This window comes from Paramisgurnus dabryanus, chromosome 17, assembly GCF_030506205.2.
Source record: "Paramisgurnus dabryanus chromosome 17, PD_genome_1.1, whole genome shotgun sequence".
NCBI lineage: Eukaryota > Metazoa > Chordata > Actinopteri > Cypriniformes > Cobitidae > Paramisgurnus > Paramisgurnus dabryanus.
This window is the reverse complement of record NC_133353.1, coordinates 18,940,508-18,955,279: the sequence shown is the minus strand read 5'-3', so window position 1 is coordinate 18,955,279 and position 14,772 is coordinate 18,940,508. Positions and strand designations below refer to the sequence as shown.

The following is a 14,772-nucleotide window of genomic DNA, read 5'->3' as shown; positions in this document are numbered from 1 at the left end:
ATATGGAGGGTTTTAAATGTCTCAGTTTTCAAAACATTTTACCAGTACAGGCTGAACAACATAAACGGTAAAAAGGGTGCAGGAATACATTAAAAGAATAACAAGGATGCCATTACATGCTAGTACTATGATTAAATGTGTAATACATATTTATATATACACCTATAGGGGTGGTTTCCTGGACGGGGATTATCTTAAGTCAGTTACTAGGTAACAAGTTTTAACAAACAAGTCTTACTAAAATCATTACTTGTGTGCATTTTATGGCAAAGCGGGCACTGATGTGTTTTAAGATATGACAGTGCAAGATGTTTTCACTTTGGACTGCTCTTCTCTTACGTTTATATTTTAGTGTAGGACTAGTCTAAAACCTAAGCTGATACCTGGCGGTGTATCTGTACATAAAGCTGTACATGCATACTTCTAGCCCTGTATGAATTTATATAATTATTTGATGGTGTCCTTCAGACTTTTTTCTTAATGAAACAAACAAATACATACAGTGAACTAGAGTATTTTTATTATCTGAAATACATTTGACAGTACTATTATTTATTAAGTGAAAAAAAAAATCTTCACATGCATTCAAAAATCTAAAGGGGGTCCCACACTAGATGAGAAGTGCCGTGTTGCGTCACGTCTAGGACAATGGATAGAGATCACATCCATATATGAAATAATTTTCTAATTCTTTTGTTGCGACGCAACTGGATAAAAAAAATATATATTCCAAAAAAGTGCCAAACAGATGCATACAGTATAACAGTAAGCTGGGATAAGTCTTTAAGGACTGCTTTGACCCCAGCGGGAATGGCGTCCAATCTATCTGTAACCATGAATTAATTTTTTTTTTCATTAACTGGGTTGGGAAGGCTGCATCCTATGGAGAACTCATTGGTTTATTTCAGTTAACTGCATTAAATTCGTAAGATTAATTATAAGAGCTATTCTGCATTAAAATACCTCAGATGTGACGCTGTAGTTTCTGTAGGCATTGCCATGTCCTGTTTTAAAAAGCTAGTTAAAAGAGTGTGCTTTTCTTATTTATTAAGCGTACACTTTTATATTTCAATGTATGCAAACTCATAATATTCTTTTATGTGGGACCTATGTGGGTTCAGCATGGGTTCCATGCGGGCATGGGCTTAACATGGGCAATATGTGTGGGTCCATGTGGGTTTCACTATGTGGGTGGGTCCCATATATAGGTTTGCCCATGTGGGATGATAATGTGGAATCCTTATGGCACATGTGGGCAAAATAATTTCATGCTTTGAAACATTTAAAATCTTGAAATATCTTCTGGTTGATTGTCACTTTCATACAAAGAGCAAATATAACAGATATGATTTGATCATTAACACTTTTTAAATAAAAAGACATTATTAAACAGTTTACAGATATAGCTGATGGAAACGCATATTATCAAATGTCGTATCACATGATATATTTGTATTTGCAACCTCGGAAGGGCACAACAGCAGCATGATGCAACAGAATTTTCCTTTTCAGACTGCTTTGTTATTCATTTTCATTCATTTCTTTACCATAGTAGGGTTATTATCATTTACTAAACCATTTTTAATAATTTAACTGATATCAAATAAAATATAGATCTAAATATTATTTTAAACTAATCTAAACTAAACGAAAATTAGAAATGTAGCTTTTGCAATAAACTGAGGTTAAAGGTTTAAGTCGAGGCGGTAAAATGTATAACTCTATACATAGACCTAAATAAACTAATAATGCTACCTCTGTAGCATAAAATAATCACAAAATCACATTAAAAATAGCTAAAATTAGCAAACAATAGCATTACAAAGCACTACAAATATATAAACAAATATTTTAAAATATTAATAAAATATTAAAGCCTAAAAGCTATGTCATGAAAACGCATAATACAGCAAAAAGCATTACCTGATGATTATGTGCGCAAGGTAACTTGTTCATTTTTATGCATTTTACACCAAGGTGCGGTGGAGTTTGCGTGCTTGAGTGCTGAAATCTCAATCACTTATCCATTAAATGATTAAGGTTTATTCTTCTGAATATTCAATGTTTTGCTCCTCGTAATTGGGTCAATTCGGTGAAGCACACTTATTTTAATCTAGTCACATTAATTTTATTTTAGTCGTCAGAAATCAAACTCTGCTACACAGGGGCGTGCCAGAACGGTTTTTTCAGGGGTGGCCTAGTGATTAAAAAAAGAGACATACTTTTTATACATTCTACAGAATTTGTAATTCACAAACGTACACAAAGATTTTAAATTAAACATCTGACACCCAGACGAATATGATTTACTGTAGCCTAAATGATAAAAACTAAGCTTTATATACAATTCCTTGAATGTTAATTTTTAAGATAAACACTGAAATTAATAATTTTATAGACACTACGTTGTATTATTTTGCTGCTTGTTTATTTTGACTTTTATCATCTCTGTATTCACTTTAATTGTAGAAAAACCTGATGATTATAATATCATTTATTTCAAGAATTTAAATCACAAGAGAGACAGTCGCGTCTGGAATTAATTTGGTGCAGTTTTATACTTTTGACAAGATAACCACCCTGTTTTAAATACATTTTTAAACTTATACCTGTCGAAAAAAATATATTTTTTAAGTTTAGTTTGATGAACTCCTAAATATGACACTCAGAGCGCACCTAGCACCTTAGCGTTCGCCAGCACCATGGCCAGCACGCAACAGTGCAACATTGATAGGCTATAACTACAACAAGAAGCAATCCAAAATTTACTTAACTTGAGATCAGGGGCCGTATTCACAAAGCATTTTATCTTATCACTAAGAGTACTCCTAAATCGCACTAAAAGATTTTAGCTAGGAGTTTTCTCTTAAAAGTTATTCACAACGCCTTTCAGACCTACTTTTAGTAAGGAAAAATGATAACTCCTAAACTAAGAGTGAGTCTTCGTTGCTACGGATGACGTCAATTCTCATGCACGAGCTGCCTCGCAATGACCACGGTGATTGGTTGTTAGATGACAGGGCTGTCATGCGTAACATAACACAGACGCACCAAATCATGGAATTACAATATCGAAATATGTCTGTGTCCTATACAAAATAATAATAGTAATGCCATCAAAATGCATATATTAAAGAAAAGTTGTGAATTAAATTAAATTAAATCAAGCCTAATACAAATGAAAACCGCCAATTGCCTAATAATAAAACGACTTTGCATTACTTGCTTGATTAATGTACATCCTATTAGCCTAAATAGACTACTTAAAGCAAGGAAATGTTGCCCATATTAAAGAAGCCTGCCTAATGTAATAAATAAATGATGGTGGAACTCGCCAAAAGAAAGCCCAAATGGATGCAGGATCAGTTACTGCTGCTGGCCCAGTTGGTGCTGGAAAAAAGAAACGTAATAAAAGGGAAATTCGGCACTGAGATATCAAGCAAAACTAAGCGTGAGACATGCGAGAAAGTGATGCGCGGGTCAATGTACAAAACAACTGGCACCCGACCAACGTTTTCAACTAACCGCCCGCAACTCGGACCGCAAAAAATAAAAAATAAATAGTGTACCCGACCCGCTCCCTGGCCAGCATTTTTTTTAAGTAGTAATTGTTTAATAGTTAATTGCCATCTTTATTTCAAACGACCCGACCGAACGCGACCCGAATATCATAAAAAATATTTTTGGATGACTCGTGACCGCGGGTGACCACATGCATCCGCTCATTTCCGATCAACCCGCGCATCACTGGGGAGAGGATTTGTTGCAGATCAATGCAACATTCCCGCTTATGTCGCGGACCCCGGACGAATGCGAGAGGCGGTGGTATATGCATTACAATCGCAGTAGAGGGTTGAGATTGCAGCCTTTAAACAGACTAGCATGGCAACAGGTATGCCTATAATATTAAATATTTAATATCATTATTGTTTCATGTAATTCTAAAAAACTTCCTGCTTGTCATGAATGTAATGAATTATGAAACAAATGTCATAAACAATATGCTTACATTAAAGTGTGCTTTTAAGTATGTGCAATGCTTTTGAGTTTGTGAAACTGTCCATGTTAAGGAGGATCAGCACCTAAGACATTTTAAGATCCTTTGTGAATAGGTCTTAGTGAGTTAGGAGTCCTCTCGACTTCTTTTAAGCTGTCCCAGACTTAGGTGCTACTTTTAGGGCTAAAATGCTTTGTGAATTACTCTTAGTGAAAAAAATTAGGAGTCCTAAATTTAGGAGTGACACGCCTATTATTTTTAGGAGTTGCTTCTAAATTCGCCAGTTAGGAGCTACTTTTAGCCTTAAAATTCTTTGTGAATACGGCCCCTGAAGTGCACGGAAACAAAACACAAGCCAAATAATTAAATTAGATTAACCCGAGTAATTTATAAATAAAATAAAATAAAATAAAGGAATTATTAAAATAACGAAAGAGTAGCCAGAATTGCCAGCTTTGTCTTTTTAAATGCAGAAACAAAGCTTAGAAACCTCTTATGGCCATGTAGCCCTGTCACGGGGGTTATTGGATTTATTAACGCATTTTTTAAATATTTATTGAAAGCTAGGCTACTTCTTCACATATTATGATAATGCTATGCAAATAATATGCTGTAGCCTATATTAATATATTGGAAGAAAGCTGTTATATGTGAAATCAGATAATGTGTCCCCCATATGGCCAAAATTGAATGATCCTCATTTCATAGCACGTCTTTGATGATTTGATAATTTGACTATTTGGGGTCACCTCATGGTTTTCTTTAATTCATATCCTTACCCGAACCCTCTATAGTCTCATAACTGTGACAGATATGGTAAATTAATATGTTTTTAAACGAACGATAGCCTAAAGTTTATTGTGTCTGTCACACATGCAGACCAGTAAATTATCACATCCGCAGAACTTTTTAACGCGTTTACATGTTAGAAATGTAGATAATATTTCATTGTCAGTGGTTTCACGCATCCACTCTCATATTCATCAGAATTGCTTTACCTACCGACAGCGGACAATCCGCGTATCTTTAGCTCACGTCCCCCACATGCCAATTACTTACATTAATTAATAGGTACCATATTTTCTTAATATTAAGAAAAGGTTAATGTTAAAAAGCACACCTCCTGAGTCTTTTACACCTCTGGGCAGAGGTGTTTTTTGTATTTGGCCTAGGTATTCTAGTGGGCGTGAAGATCCCAAGCGTGCATGTAGAATTATTCATCCGATGGGACACACTTAGCATGTGTAAAAATTTCAATCCAGGTAGTGCCAGCAATTTGCACCAAAACGTATTTGTGTTTTATTTACTACTTTTAATTTATATTTAACAGTTACAGTTTTTCTGTAAATAAAATGAACACTCTGAAATGAACATTTGCTTATATCAAACTTTTAGATGCAGAATTCTTTGCTCCTGTAAAAAAGCTCTTTGTTTTGAGTATGTAGCTTTATTAAAGTGTATTATTTATTCAGTAGTCCCTAAATAAACGACACAATGTTGCAGATGTTTCACAAAATGCATAACAATAATGCAGTGAACACCATAGAAATGTTAAAGTCTCATTCTTTACATCCAGAACATGATGCACGATAGGATGCACAAAGTGATATTTGGATGCAGCCTTAGTCTTCAAATCAAAGAGACATACAGAATGCACAGAGCAGTGGGACTCCATGAACAGAGTTGAGAACCACTGGTGTAACTCATTATGCTTACCTGACTCATGCAGAATTCTGGCCTGGTGTTTGGTCCCCCTTTCTCTGGCTTGTGTCTCCATCATCATTACACTCTTGTCAGTGTAATAGTATCGTCGTCTGCGTACCAGGACTTTGTTACTCAGCTGTCCCTTCTCCTTCAAGCTACATTTTTGTCAAGCTGCAACAAGTTGGAATACATAATTATTAACGTTTAATGATTTTGATGTATGAAATATGTAACAAAAGCAAAAAATGTATAGACATTCTATTAAGAAATTACCTTTTTGTTGTTTGTTTACTGACCTTTCAACCATATTGCATATATAATTGATCATCATACCTTTGGTCTACTGTTAACAGGCTACTGTAGAAAACAAAGTCAAACAAAAAAGAGAGAAAAATTATAAATGCTGAATGTGTCTCATCTTAAATACATTGTTGTTGTTTTTGTTTCATTGAATTTGGATGTTTTGATGATTTAAGGAAAATTTACGTAGCATATATATTGATGTTTTAAATCAGAGTTTGTTAATGACACTTAATCATTAACAAACATTTAAAAAGCTTTATTACAATACTAATTGATAATATTAATGTAATAATATTGTTTTGTAACACCCTAAATCACTGAGCGCACAAACGCTACCCCTGTTACAAGCATGAGTGGTTGACTTCATGCAGACATTGAAGTACCGCGAGAGTGATTCAAAAGCCCACGAAACAGTGTAATCACGCGGTACTGTGATGTCATACTGGTTAACGCTAAGCCACGTGAAGCCGGACACAAGGGCTACACTAATCTTTGGGCTGGAGTAGCCTGTGGTTTTTAAGGCTTCGTGTCTCATCGCGTTAAACGGTCGCAGAACGATTTATTTCTCTTTTTCACCTCGATCTTTGGCCTCGTGTGATTTACCAAAACCAACATGTGAAGTTACAACGCTGACGAAGGAGTTTCATCAGTAGAGGTAAGTAACCAACATTATGTTATGCATGTAACTTAGTGGATCTAAAGATTGATTGTCGTATATGATCATTCTTTTTTTGGTTTGTTTGTTTGTTTGTTTGTTTGTAACGTTTATCAATGCAAGCCAAAATCGATCTGCAAATCCTGAAGGCAAGGCACGTTGAACATGTAACCGTTTTCTCAGCGGTGGTGGGGTAAACATTTGCTAAGTTAGCCTAGACCAGCCCCTGTTTAACTTAAAGTTACTTGAGTTATAAAATGTATCAATCTTCCCGCCCGACTTGCTTGGAGTAAGTTAACGTTATGTAAACGACCGGTATTCACAAGAAGCCTTAAAGTTTTATAGCGAAGTGGTTTGATAATCAAGTTAATATATTTTATCAGTTGTATTAGCTATAAAGTTATTTATATCTGTGAATTAATTCGTATTTTTATCAGTTTCTAACAACACGTACATGACAAAAGGCTAGCGTAACGTTAATAACGTACGTTAAGTTACTTACCAACACGAACAAACTGAGTCTGACAGACAAATTAACTTAAAGCCAACAATTAAAAAAAAACATTATAAATTAACATAAACGTTATGTTTACGAATTATATTATTTACATGTTAATAATGATGTTAAATGCGAAGAAAATGTTGAAGTGTGCCTGAGGGAAAACGGTCATAGCCTATGATGAAAATGGCGCTCACGTGACGTACGAATGGCCTCGCGACCACTGTCTATGCTCGCGACCAGCTCGCGTTTGCGCGACAGAAAGGTTACTTCCTGCTCCAACCTGCAACCATTTAAATGCAGGGATACAGGGGCGGATCTACCAGGGTGGCACGGGGTGGCAGTTGCCACCCTAAATAAAAGCATTGCCACCCCATATGCCACCCCAGCGCGGCTATCTTAATATATATAATATATACCCGAGTAGGCTCTGTTAACCAGAAAGGCAATGTAGTTTTTCTCTGCGTGTGTTTGGGGGTGGGAGACACATATCTGACGATGATTGGTGTGTGTGTCTTAGACAGGGTGGGACAACCACATAGCTGATGGTGATTGGCTTAATTTCCATCGTTAGCCAACCAGAGGCAGCAGAGTTCATACACAAGCATGCAGTCAGTCCGAGCAGAAAGTCTTTTACAGTATAAAAAAAGTCTGCGCAGTCTTGCCAACTTGGTGACTTGGTCTCTAGATTACAGTGTTAATTTTGTTGACGAAGACGATGACGAAAAATATTCGTCAACGAACCTTTTTCACGGACGAAAACTAAATAAAAACTAAATAAAATCATATATGATGACGAAGACTGTAACGAAATATAACTGACACTTTAGTCAACGAATAAAAATAAGACGAAAATGTTAGGGAGGGACGAATGGAGAAGAGATCCAATCAGAGCTACTCATTTTGTGGGACAGTTGGGAAGAAATCCAATCAGAGCGAATCTTTGAGGGTAGGTTGATCTACACAGGCAGCAGTCGGCAGAGTCATTTTGAAAACCCGCGGCAAAGTTTGTTTTCACAACAGGTTGTTTACATTATATTTAGTTGTACAGTCTTAGTTCCCAGCTTTGGCTGATTTCAGTTGACTTCCCTCGTTAGCAACACGCTAACGTTTTGCGGTGCACCCGGTCCGAAGACATGTCTCATTAACAACAAAAATGTCAGAGCTAGCGTCTAATCTGGTCACACTACAAATATGACAAGACGACAGCCTGTAAAGACGACTCATCCAGAAATACATGCGAAGGTAAGCATACACGCTAAGGTTATTTTATCAGATAAACCACAGTGTTTTCGCTAAAGTTGGTATAACATAGAAACGAAAGGAATACACATCTGAACTGTATTGATTGTATTGGATTGTCTGAATTAATACTGAGTATAAATATTCAGTGTTCTCAAATTGAATGAAATGTGTAACGTTACTATTATAGTAGATGTTGTGGTTTTACATGACTGGACAAAGTGCGTGCGTAAGTGCGTGTGTGTGTCTCTGTCTGTGTGTCTGCGTGCGTCTGTGTGTGCATGTCATTTAGGGACAATGCATATCTTTTTCAGGGACCATGTATATTTTTAGGTAGAGCGGGCCTTATGCTTATTTTATTTGATATTTTTTTTGGTGAAAAAGCCACGGTCAGTTTTTTTGACATTAAGAATAAAATAAAATACGTGTTTTCTATAACAACCATTAAATCTGTGTCTGTATTGCATATTCAAACCTTAATACCATTCCATAACAGACTAAAAAACTTAAGACTAGACTAAAACTCTTATGATATTTCGTCGACTAAAACTAGACTAAAACTAAAAGATTTCAGATGACTAAAATAAGACTAAAACTAAATGATGTGTTATTCAAAAGACTAAGACTAAGACTAAATCAGAATTTGCTGCTAAAATTAACACTGCTAGATTAAGAAACTTTTTAGACCCCTTTAGCGACTTTATTAAAAAAGCGACTAGGACAAATCTAGCGATCTTTTCTGGCGTGGTTGGAGACTTTTGGAAACGGCGGTGAAAGGATGCATCGCCCCATCCAAGGCACTCACATGCAGCCCGGTTCTCGCGCTGCAGTCCATCCCTTCCTAATCGCACAAACCCGCAACAACAGAGCGATGGGAAGTACAACGAGCTCAAAACAAAGGTAGCGGACAAACCACAAAGTATAAAAAGCACAAACGTTACTTTTCCATCGTTGAGGTTAAAGGCAAGAATGTTTATGAACGTGCAACTTATGTCTCTTCACGTCTGTAGCGAGTAATTCTGATAAAGCACCTCACATCATCACATGCTGCCAAAACATTAGTGGTTTCTCTTTAGTGTCTTAAAGTGATTAAGTTGAGCATCACATCAGCAAATCAGAGTACTGAATAGGGTCATATTTTATTGATAAATGTTGCATCAGGATAAAAATACAAAAATTAAACTGATGTTAAATATTGCACGAGGTAGTTGCTTGGTAGTTAAAACAACTGAACTGCAGGTTTGTGTAAGCAGTAAATATCTTTTAAGCAGTTCTTTTTAGCCCGTCATGTCTTGTTAGCTACTGCAGCAATCAAAATATTCCATATGTGCATATGAAATCACTCGTTATGATATAGTCTGATGTTTTTATTTGTCTTCGTTAAGGAGACAAAACTATTCAGTGTTGTGTATGTTTAGAAAGCTTGAAAGACAACTTAATGCGGCATTTTCCAGGATATTATGAAAAGAAAGGCTGATATCTATTCTTTTTACCAAAAAGAATAGAAAAATCAAATACTATGGGAGTGGAAGGTACAAATAAAACAGAAAAATATGTTGTGGAAGGGAAAGGAATAGATGAAGTAATGAAGGAAAGAAACATATGGATGGCAAAGAGCTAAAAAGAAGTGAAAAGACAGAAATCCATCATGAAGTGAGTGAAAGGATTAAAGAAGAGGGTTATGAGAGAAAGAGATGTGTGCCTTTCAAATGTTTTACATTAATATAAACTAGGCAAACCTATTTTATTTATATAACTGTCTTTATACCATTATGTTCAACCAGTCAGTGTTTTTAGATATTGATAAGCTGTATGTATTAACTTAGTATTAAGACAAAGGGCGCTACAGTAGAGATGCTAAAGGTAGCTGCTTGGGTACTTACTTATAGGAACATTTGTTGTTGCATTTATTAATGTTATAAAAATTTGAGGTCCAGTGTTCACCGAATATAGTATATACAGTATATAATTTCTTGAATCCACGACAACCATGCAAGGACGCTTACTTCATTGCCACCCCTTGTAGTTCTCATGCCACCCCCTTGCCACCCCATAAATAATTTTCTAGATCCGCCCCTGCAGGGATAATAACAAATAACCAAATTTTAATAATATTGAGAATGAGGAGATGTCGTCACGACACAGTGCCCCGCCCCCAGACCGCGTCATCCTCCCCTTTCCACCATTTTGGGTGGTAACCCGCCAAACTCGTTCATTGTTTGTATTGGTAGTAGAGGAGTTTGTCGCGCTATTTTAGAATGCCTGGAAAACACTGTTGTGTAAAAATTTGCACCAGTGTCTCCCACGATTGTCGTCGAAAGTCTAGGAACCATTTGTTACGGTTTTTTCGTTTCCCTAAATGGAAAAAGTTTCAAGGAGAGCATGTCTCCGATGTGACAAGACGACGTCGGATTTCTTGGGTGGCTGCAGTAAGAAGAAAGGACATTACTTTTGACCGCATCTCCGAGTCGATGAGAGTGTGTTAAAACTCATTAACATACAAAATAATATTCACCTTATATTCAATAAAAAAAAAATTCATCTGCCTGCATTGACACTATTTTTGTACTCTTTTACAAAGACATACAATGTACATCACAGCATGTAATACATTAACGAACATTATATATATATAAATATCACTACTTCATTTGAACTTAACTGAGCTGGATGATACATCACTGTTTGATCCACAGAAGCAAACTTTGTTATTTTCCTGTTATTACTGTTAAGCTGCTTTGATACAATCTGGATTGTAAAAAGCACTATATAAATAAAAGTGACTTGACTAAAGGTGAAGCAACTTACCTTTGCCAGTACAATGTTATTTTTCCCAATTTGAGGCTTAACGTTAGATGACCAAGTCGCGCACCCAGCCGCAGCAGAATGTTTCGTAGCTTTCCAATGACTTCAGGCTTTTAAATTCTTGCATAGTGTAATAACTGATGCCGAAAACCAAGTAATTAACAATTTCCAAATACGTGCAGTGGTATAGAGTCTAGGTCTCTCTTCCATTCAGCTGCAGGCACCTCGTATGGATCAACGTTTTTAATATCCGCAAAGCTTCTCTAAATACCTCTGTTTGGCATTGGTTGTAAGCTTCTCCCTGTAAGGACCCTTTTGCCGCATTCTTCTCCATTTCTGCTAAATTTTCCTCGAAATTTATATTACAATTTCTGCTCTTTCCCGCTTCCTCTTTGAATTGCTCATACACTGTTGCTCCTGGCAACCGTTAGCGTGCCCTCCCAAAATGGTGGACGGGCTCAATTTGTCACGTGACAGCAAGCTACCGTGACGCATGTCCTCATTCTCAATTGCTGGATTTTTTATAATGGTTAATAAATGATGCGTGTAAATTTACACATATTTATTACGTCACTGACATTGTTTTTTATTGCGTTTATTTCTTTTATATTGATTGAAAATGAAAACCTTATTTAATTTACCTAAAATTTGTTTGTGTTTAACACTGATTTATGTTGTTTTTCTGTTTAATATTAGTGTGTCCTGGTAAACGTGTGCTCGGAAACATGCAGATTACAGTATTTACAGAGCCGACCTTGAGGCACCCACTGATGGATAATCTGTTTACCTAAAAACAGGTAATGTGAATTCATTATATTTGCAATGTTTATACAAGTATATAATTTCACAAATATTAAATATTATTAACAATTATTATTAATAATGTACATATTAAATTATATTATACATGTTCAGTTGTTCTGTTAAGTTATTTGAAGGATATGCATGGTAGATCAATTAGATTATCTTTCTCACTAGCTATAAGCAGCATGCTATATAAATGTTCCACTTAAAGGTGTAGCGGAGGATTTTCTCGAATTTTAAAAAAAACGCCGTCTCCGCTTTAAAAAAAAAATGCAATTGCGCAACACTCCAGATTGACAACTAGGAGGACCAATAGTCTTGATGATCCACCCGGAAAACCTAAATTCTCCGCAATACCTTTAATGTTTAATGCTCTTTTACCTTGATTGTTAGGGTGGTGTTCATACAAAGCAACTTATTGCTCATCTGCTTGAGAGAAAGTTACTGCTGGGGCTCTCCTGCTAAGGTTGTCTTAATTCTAAAAAGAAAATAAGTCATTTAGGCTTAGGTCATAGCAAGTTTTGAATGAATGACTTCACAATCTGTTTTAATAATGTTTATTTACAATGTATTTTATTCCTCTTACCTGAATCGTGCAGAGGCTTGATGTTTAGTCCACCGGTTGTCTTCTCCAACCTCTGAGTGAAGCCACCACGAGTGGTCGTGTTAACCAATTTTTTTAATTTTAGTGCACAGTGAGTGTGTCTACATAGTCTAAACGCTTAATAAACTGATAACGTGTAAGGTCATTTAAATGCATAAAATGGTTTTCTTTTATAGGGTAAAGCCCATAAATGGCAAAAACTGATTGGCACAGGTAGTTTTTTTGCTCTTAAACCAGATTTTAACGTCTTTTTTGCCGTTTCGTATGTGTGTATGTCTCCACCTGTGATAGATAAACTTCACAAATAAAAGTAAATTAAAACGCTTGAAACATGTTAATGTAATAAGCTGATTTTTATAATATCATAATAAGATAATTGTCCTCTTATTATGTGCATGTAAACATACGCAATGTCTTTGTTTATCCTTTGTCTCAAGTCACACTGAGTGTGAGAAGTAATTTGTCCAGTGCTGTCTGGAAATCTAATGATAACTGCAATTCCTTCAGTCTAACATGATGGTTGAATTACACACAGATAAACTCCCACTTTATAGACCACAAGATTTGAGTTCAGGCAGATTAAGATAGTTGATTGAGTTTAGTTGTTATTGTTTGGCTGTTGGCTCATATTATTATTGATTTTGACAATTTTCTTACAGCCCTTGTCTGTCAAAATAATGCAACCTCTGGTTGTAAAGCACATTTTAAACTGATCTTCTTCATTCTGTCACTAGCCCACCACAATCCATGTTTACCAGCTGTGAAAGTGCAGGCCAAAAATCTTCCTTCACCTGTGGGCCTCTACCCACATGTAGATAAGGTAATGAATTATTTGATTACTGTCGCTGTTTCTGTCACTGGGGCAAAATAACTGCCCTAGAGAACATGAAGAATAGCCAAAACTGTGGTATTGCGCTAGCCCTAAAAATTTGAGAATCTTGATGTTTCTAACACATGGTACAACCGCTTAGTAGGCATGGGCCAGTATAAGATTCTGGCGGTATGATTACCTTTAGCAAAAATACCACAGTTTCACAGTGTTGCGGTATTCCCATTGCTACACTAATTTTTTTATTTTTAAATGGCAGGTAAAAATAAAGCCTTTAAATTATATTATATATAATATTTTCGAAATGTATATTACATGTAAACATCAAATCAATCACAGACCATTTTAGTGGTTTTGTAACCTTGGCTGTTTAAAACCACGGTGTACCTTAAAACTGGTAACCAGCCCATGCCTACCGCGTAGTATCTATTATTAAGGTGGTTGACAGGTCTGTTTGCATGTTATTGCATTGGTAATAATTTATTGTTTGTAGTCCAATATTGATTGTGAGAATTATTTAAATTTCCTTAAAAATGTTCTAACATCTTTTCCTTTCTTTTCTTAATGCAGCACTTCAGGATAAACCTGCCTGTGATCTGCTAAGATGCACAGATTCAACTCTGGCCCATTGTCATCCTAACACCTCATCTGCCATCAGTTTCGTTTAGTGTCGGTCTATTGCAAAAGTTCTTATAAACTTTAAATGAGACTTTGTGTTAAGCAGGGGTTTCCAAACTTTTCATTCAACAACATATTAAGCCCAGGATACACAGCAGGATTTTTGCAATCCAATAAGACCTTATCACACTGTGTGACAAGGATTGTTTAAACTTCAGTAGTAGACTGTCGATGAAGACACCTATTGCATCTGAAGCTGCGACATCTGTCATCAACATGCGCCAGTGGTAAACAAATACAGGTATGCAGGTCGTAGAAGCAAACACATGATGTGCGATGATCATCCTGAACTTCTTACACTGTCATAAAACTATCGTAGGTGTCTTTGGTCCCAGGACTGGGAAAACAGACGTCTTTAAACCTCTCACACTGTATGAGATAGGACCACCAATTAAGAGCCAAGATCACAGAAATCTCCACGATTGTTTCACGATTGGTAATCTTTCATCTGGGACAGCCAAAAATCGTGCCGTGTATTATGGGCTTTAGACAGGTGTAATCTTATAGTATATCAAAACCATTGCTAATAATTAATTGGACAAACCATCACTACAATGCAACACTCACTATCTTACGGTGCGACCCACAAGTGGGTCTTCACCCACAGTTTAAAAACCCTGAGTATGAGAAAGAGTATGTTGTATTGTAATTA

General features: G+C 36.1%; 2 long non-coding RNA genes across 2 annotated transcripts; one reads left to right on the top strand and one right to left on the bottom strand.

Annotated features, from left to right (window-relative positions):
* Positions 1-5,617: 5,617 nt before the first annotated feature.
* LOC135778253 (uncharacterized) lies at positions 5,618-12,869 on the bottom strand. Its single transcript, XR_012335349.1, has 4 exons — positions 12,596-12,869; positions 12,391-12,487; positions 5,998-6,058; positions 5,618-5,872 (listed from the first exon to the last, which is right to left on the bottom strand). It is a non-coding gene; the product is annotated as an uncharacterized lncRNA (long non-coding RNA).
* Positions 6,443-14,382, top strand: LOC135778252 (uncharacterized). Its single transcript, XR_010544480.2, has 4 exons — positions 6,443-6,659; positions 11,902-12,002; positions 13,348-13,433; positions 14,013-14,382. It is a non-coding gene; the product is annotated as an uncharacterized lncRNA (long non-coding RNA).
* The last annotated feature ends 390 nt before the right edge of the window (positions 14,383-14,772 follow it).